The 6,435-nt window shown below is 41.5% G+C and overlaps 1 long non-coding RNA gene across 1 annotated transcript; it reads right to left on the bottom strand.

Annotated features, from left to right (window-relative positions):
- Positions 1 to 1,453: 1,453 nt before the first annotated feature.
- Positions 1,454 to 4,318, bottom strand: LOC135234997 (uncharacterized). Its single transcript, XR_010324265.1, has 2 exons — positions 3,102 to 4,318; positions 1,454 to 1,922 (listed from the first exon to the last, which is right to left on the bottom strand). It is a non-coding gene; the product is annotated as an uncharacterized LOC135234997 (long non-coding RNA).
- Between the last annotated feature and the right edge of the window lie 2,117 nt (positions 4,319 to 6,435).

Raw genomic sequence — 6,435 nt, forward strand, 5'->3', positions numbered from 1 at the left:
AAAACGAAGAAAGAAATATTTTTTTACAATGATTGGGTTGTTTAGAACATCTCAAATGTCAAAGACTGAAAGCACTGAATGTACAATATCAACAATAAGAACTGCTGTGGGGGCTAAAGGCATGGCCTTTATCTGCTGGGTCCTGTGTGATCCTCTGTGTTAGATCTAAATGGTAAAAATGGTAAATGGACTGCATTTATATAGCGCTTTTATCCAAAGCGCTTTACAATTGATGCCTCTCATTCGCCAGAGCAGTTAGGGGTTAGGTGTCTTGCTCAAGGACACTTCGACATGCCCAGGGCGGGGTTTGAACCGGCAACCCTCCGACTGCCAGACAATCGGTCTTACCTCCTGAGCTATGTCGCCCCATTTTTTACAATGATTGGGTTGTTTAGAACATCTCAAATGTCAAAGACTGAAAGCACTGAATGTACAATATCAACAATAAGAACTGCTGTGGGGGCTAAAGGCATGGCCTTTATCTGCTGGGTCCTGTGTGATCCTCTGTGTTAGATCTGCTGGGTCCTGTGTGATCCTCAGTGTTAGATCTGCTGGGTCATGTGTGATCCTCTGTGTTAGATCTGCTGGGTCATGTGTGATCCTCAGTGTTAGATCTGCTGGGTCATGTGTGATCCTCTGTGTTAGATCTGCTGGGTCATGTGTGATCCTCTGTGTTAGATCTGCTGGGTCATGTGTGATCCTCTGTGTTAGATCTGCTGGGTCATGTGTGATCCTCTGTGTTAGATCTGCTGGGTCATGTGTGATCCTCTGTGTTAGATGTGCTGGGTCCTCTGTGTTAGATGTGCTGGGTCCTGTGTGATCCTCTGTGTTAGATGTGCTGGGTCCTCTGTGTCAGATGTGCTGGGTCATATATGATCCTCAGTGTTAGATGTGTTGGGTCCTGTGTGGTCCTCTGTGTTAGATGGGTTGGGTCCTGTGTGGTCCTCTGTGTTAGATGGGTTGGGTCCTGTGTGTTAGATGTGTTGGGTCCTGTGTGTTAGATGTGCTGGGTCCTGTGTGATCCTCTGTGTTAGATGTGTTGGGTCCTGTGTGATCCTCTGTGTTAGATGTGTTGGGTCCTCTGTGTTAGATGTGTTGTCTGTGGTCCTGTTGTTAGATCTGTGGCCTTGTGTCAGATGTGCTGGGTCCTGTGTGGTCCTCTGTGTTAGATGTGTTGGGTCCTGTGTGGTCCTCTGTGTTAGATGTGTTGGGTCCTCTGTGTTAGATGTGTTGGGTCCTGTGTGTTAGATGTGTTGGGTCCTGTGTGGTCCTCTGTGTTAGATGTGTTGGGTCCTGTGTGATCCTCTGTGTTAGATGTGTTGGGTCCTCTGTGTTAGATGTGTTGGGTCCTGTGTGATCCTCTGTGTTAGATGTGCTGGGTCATGTGTGGTCCTCTGTGTTAGATGTGTTGGGTCCTGTGTGATCCTCTGTGTTAGATGTGTTGGGTCCTCTGTGTTAGATGTGTTGGGTCCTGTGTGTTAGATGTGCTGGGTCCTGTGTGGTCCTCTGTGTTAGATGTGTTGGGTCCTCTGTGTTAGATGTGTTGGGTCCTGTGTGTTAGATGTGCTGGGTCATGTGTGATCCTCTGTGTTAGATGTGCTGGGTCCTCTGTGTTAGATGTGTTGGGTCCTGTGTGGTCCTCTGTGTTAGATGTGCTGGGTCCTGTGTGGTCCTCTGTGTTAGATGTGTTGGGTCCTCTGTGTTAGATGTGTTGGGTCCTCTTTGTTAGATGTGTTGGGTCCTCTGATTGGTCCTCAGCTCTTCGGGCTGTGCCTGCAGGTCCAGGCTGTGGACAGGACTTTGCTGAACTCCGTGCGAAACTGATGGTTCACAGCCGTGTAGAGGAGTGGGTTCAGGGCTGCAGGAATGCAGGTGACCACCATGGCACAGGTCTCCAGCTCTAGCAAGACCCGACTGCAGGCCTGATAGAAGGGATAAGATTACATTAGATTCCATGAGCTGAGATTATGTGAAATTTTTTCTATGGCCTACTGGGGTTGATTAGGTGAAATTCAACTTGTTTTCAATGGAGTGACGGTCCATTTAATCGAGTAACATGCACAAAAATGCTGACTTGTAATTTTTCTGCAAAGAGTTGACATGAAAAAAACATCCTGGTTTACACAATAGCTACATTATTCGCTTGTTTGAAATGTACAGAAATGATCTGCATAGTGGGGTCATAATTTCGTACGGTCAAATTTTGCGGCTTGTTTTTACTCAGAAAATTGTAAATGCATTACGTTAATACAGAGCCAATTAAGTAATGAATGCCTTCGAGCTGCATGAATAGCACACAACTATTTCTATAAAGAATACCGACAGATGGCTACGACGTGATTATTATTTTCTGAAATGATGAAAAAAATTATGAAAAAAAGTTTTCGTTACAGGTTGCTACTTAAAGCTACTTTGCGCACACGCGAAACTCCCGTTTTCTCATTTATCAGTTTATATTGGAAAAACACGCATGTGAGATGCTGTTAACTGAGCTTCATTTTGCACGTTATTTAATTCAGTGAATTGTTATCCAGTTTGCTTCGGTCTCTTGGCAAATACGTCTCTGTCTTCCTAGTGTTAATCAGAAACACTTATTGAGAATAAATGAGATGGCGCAAAGAAAGTCGGTGCGCTTCCATGCCATGTCTCCTCCTAATCAATTTGGAGGACTCCTTTCAGAGCACAGAATATTTTGTCGGGAATAATAATAACTCTATGGAAAGTTTGAAAAATTATTATTTTTTAAAATGCTATAGTTATGGTCTGGTCATTCCATTTACTATTTGGTGTCAAACAACTATAAAAAAAAACTGTTTAATCTCTTCTCCAGTAATGCAATGTATTATTGGAGACAATCTGCATAGGCTATCCGAATCGGAAAAATATGTTACAGCTTTATATTCTCTTATTCAGACAAATTTCGATCCCAAACAAAAGTTCTGTTCTCACAGCCAGCATTCACTAGATTAGGTAAAAAAAGGGTAAAAAATAAATAAATAAATAAATAAATAAAAAGAATGGGCAAGCAAAATGCATTCGTTTTAATTGGTATGGGTACTTTACCTACCACAGTTTGACAGAAAGTGAGAAATGCTACTCACGGTGTTCGCATCGTTCTCCATGATGACATTCAGCAGCAGGATAACAACCATAGGGACCCAGAAGAGGATGAACGCGATAATGATATAGCCAAAACGCTTTGCCAGTTTCCCCTCCAGTCTCTTCTTGCCGAGTTCCCTGGCTATGGGGGTTAAGATGCATATGGCTCCAACAATTTCAGGCGGTTTATTTGCACTGCTGATCGATTGTTTGCGGTCGCCGGAGACGGTACGGGAGGCAGCATTCACTGAGCCACCGGTGTGGTCGGGGTTTTCGGTGATCTCGCTCGCGCTCGTCGTGGGCTGTATTTCACGTGTCCCAGGTGCTGAAAGTGTGACCGTTGGCCAGTCCGAAACATGTCTAGCTACAGAGGATCGGAATTGTATCCCGTTGTCGAAAATTTTATTCGTGTGCTGCCTCACGACCGCAAAAATCCGCAGGTAATGGACAATGATCAAAGCTAGGGAGGAGCCCCAAACGGGAATCAATACGTAAGTTCCGAATGGGTCAGAGTGGACTCTGCATTCCACCCGTATGTGTCGGCACATCATGTAAAACAGAGCTTCTTTGGACAGAGTCACCGAGAGAATGGCTAAACTCAGTCCGAAAGCCCAGATGAGCAGCATCCAAACTTTAATTCGTGCTTTCCTCTTTTCCGTCTCGAAGGGAAAGGCGATGGCTTGAAACCTCTCCACGCTTATTATGACGAGGGTCAGTATCTGAACGCAGCTGCTGAGGGAATATGTGAACTGCTGAAGGCAGCACAGCCGCTCGCCCACGTCCAAATGCCTTTCGCCCCAAAGAAGGGAGAGGAAAAACACAGGAGTATCCAGAAGGCATTTCAGCAAGTCATTGGTGGCAAGATTAACCAGAAGCGCGTTATTAGCGGTCTGTAAAGTTTTCTTCCTGTACACAACCAAACCCACCAGTAAATTCCCCGGAACCCCTACGATAAAGGTGAAGGCCAAAACTAAACAATTGAAGGAAAGCAGCAGGGTGTTCACTGGTACCCCAATGATAGTTGCGGTTCCATTCTTTCCAAAGGCGATGTCCATTGCACTCTTATCATTTCCATTGACCTACATAATAACGGGATATTTGATGAACTACATTAAGTTAACCATATGGGCTGAGTATTCTCCATTCGATTTAAGTACAACATTTTGCGTCATTAGTTAGCTAACCATGCGAGTCACGTCAGACCCTTCTTTTGTGGCTTTGTGCTCCGAACCAAGCTGAATAGCGCATCTACGTCATCTTACAGTTCTTGCAACGTTGTACCCTTTGCAAGGTCCTTAACCAGCATCGCTTCAGAGTATATCCACCTGTATAAATGGATGCAATATAAATGCTATGTAAAATGGTTGTGTAACTAAATCGCTCAGTATTATAGCGTCTGCTAGATGCCTGTAATGTAATTTAGAAGAGATTTTATCGCAGATTAAAATAAGTTTAAAAAAAATTTGACAGACCAAATGGTCGAACTGGAAGGGGAAAAAACGAAATCTGAAAAAGCAATGAACTCATGCGGTCATTATCACTATTGTTAAATACAATTCTTAAGCGACAAAGCAATTTAAACTAGGGTTTTAAATTCCCGAACAACTGAAAGTATTCCAACAAAAATGCATGAATGGCAAAGGTACAACTCTTGTGTAGCCTAAGCCTACATGTCACTGCCTAAATATGTACAGTGAAATATTTGTCATCATTAATATATTCAAACACATTATCACTGATATATATTTTAGCTCTTGAATAAAGATGATTCTTCATCCACCCGAATTGTTCTGTTTCTAAGCATTCTTTCATCAAAAGTAATTTTAAACTCATGTTCATCTGCTCGTGATCGTAGTTGTTGAATAAAGGCGATTGCTAGACCATCTGAATGGAAAACCAGAACTATAGGAGAACTTTTTTTTCACTTTTTGAAAGTGAGGCCAAAATGAATATTGATACGTACTTGAGTATTTTGATATTAAACGCAATGTAAATTGCTTTTAAAAAACAAATACATCTACTTATATTTCTGTTATTGAATAGTTCATATTTAATTGTTTTTTATCCATCGGAATAGAAAATATGCTTATCTGATAGCTTCTATGGCTAGGCGATGGGTTTAAATAAGGTTTAGGATACGGTAAACGTTTGTATTGAGAACAGATTAAGATTATGCAAATAAGCATTGGAAAAGGTTAGTGTAAAGGTTTGCCATTGATTTGGATGACCAAAATTATTTCACTGTTTTGAAGCATGTGGTCTTATGGGTCCTCGAATTTTTCAATGGAATATATGTTTGTTCATAAGTGACTTAAAATACATTTACATGTATTATATTTGTTGAATTCATGATAAATTACGTAACAGAAAAAAAGTGTCAGATATATAGTGCTTAGATTATGGCCTTAGAGAAGGAAATTGTGAATTCGATACAATATTATATTCAAATGCAGAGGACAAATTACCCCACGGGGTTCAATAAAGTATATCTTCATCTTCTTCTTTCTAAAAATGTGGCCTGGCCTCCCCATCACAAGCATCAAAGCAAATGTGATTTTGGAAATTTCAAATCCACTGACACCCTAATCTAGGCAGACAATCTATGGCTCTCACCTCCTCAGAAGAGACAAAGGACACCATATCGGGGGTTGGAGACCCTGCATGCCTAACATTGCCCTTTACTTTAAGTTTGAATGCAATCTTTGGGTAGGCCAGTCCTTGCCATAAATTAGTCTGACCCCCCTTCCCTTCTCTCCTACACCTTAACTCAGCATCACCCAATCAGGGCAAACATCCTCAAGCTATGCTGGGTAAGGTATTTAAGATTGTTGTATTGTGTTGCGGTTGGTTTTGGAGCCTTGGAGAAGAAGAGTTTTTCTATTTTGATTTTGGTGGTGGTTCCTTGGTTGTGTTTTTAGCTGGTTTCCTTTCATCTTGTGGTGCTTAAACTGGAAGTGGGTAACACTTTAGCAAGGTCTGGCTAATCCGTCTCTCTCCCTCTTTTCTGCTATTTCATAATCAATTGTTTAATGTTTTGTTGCATGTCTTCATTTAGAAGTAGTGAGCCTGCATTCAATAAAGAATGTGTGATTTCAACACAGTCATCAATTGACTGCTTTGTAGTAAATTCAAATAATTTAGTCTTAAAACCTTATATAGAGCTTGTTTTCACTTGTTGGTTGATTCCACCAGTTTTCAGTAGACTGGCCTATCAATGAATTCAGTGACTTAACTGATAATGCTAATTCTCAAAATTAAGGTTATGTTTAGGGATTGACACTATATCCATATATATTTTAACAGTTACACTTAAGCGCTTAGGATTTTGATTTTTGA

The sequence above is a fragment of the Anguilla rostrata genome, chromosome 11 (genome assembly GCF_018555375.3).
Source record: "Anguilla rostrata isolate EN2019 chromosome 11, ASM1855537v3, whole genome shotgun sequence".
Classification (NCBI taxonomy): domain Eukaryota; kingdom Metazoa; phylum Chordata; class Actinopteri; order Anguilliformes; family Anguillidae; genus Anguilla; species Anguilla rostrata.